General features: G+C 17.5%; 1 long non-coding RNA gene across 1 annotated transcript in view; it reads right to left on the bottom strand.

The window, feature by feature from the left end:
* The window catches only part of LOC113221174, a 771-nt gene extending 443 nt beyond the window's left edge, over nucleotides 1–328 (bottom strand). The window contains exon 1 of the long non-coding RNA XR_003307744.1: nucleotides 227–328. This is a non-coding gene — a long non-coding RNA (uncharacterized LOC113221174). The remainder of the gene's footprint in view (nucleotides 1–226) is intronic.
* Nucleotides 329–355: the final 27 nt, after the last annotated feature.

Raw genomic sequence — 355 nt, forward strand, 5'->3', positions numbered from 1 at the left:
AAAAAAAAAAAAAAAAAAAAAAAAAAAAAAAAAAAAACAGGTTAATAAATAAAAACAAGCAGGTTTTCACATAAGTGAACACACAAAAGAATAATCAAATAGTCAAATTAAATGTGTTAATAAATGTGCAACACGGACATAATTATATTTAACTTTGTGGCATATATTTTTAATAGTTTTTTTTTTTTTTTTTTTTTTTATTTTTTTTTTTTTTTTTTGTAATTACCTTTTCAATAAACTTTCTCATGAAACCAAAACCACTTATATTTAAGGACATGCTTTGTTTATAGCAAGTTTGATGTTCTAAGAAAAAAAAAAAAAATAAAAAATATACATATATATATATATATATATA

This window comes from Piliocolobus tephrosceles, unplaced genomic scaffold, assembly GCF_002776525.5.
Source record: "Piliocolobus tephrosceles isolate RC106 unplaced genomic scaffold, ASM277652v3 unscaffolded_21514, whole genome shotgun sequence".
Lineage (NCBI taxonomy): Eukaryota > Metazoa > Chordata > Mammalia > Primates > Cercopithecidae > Piliocolobus > Piliocolobus tephrosceles.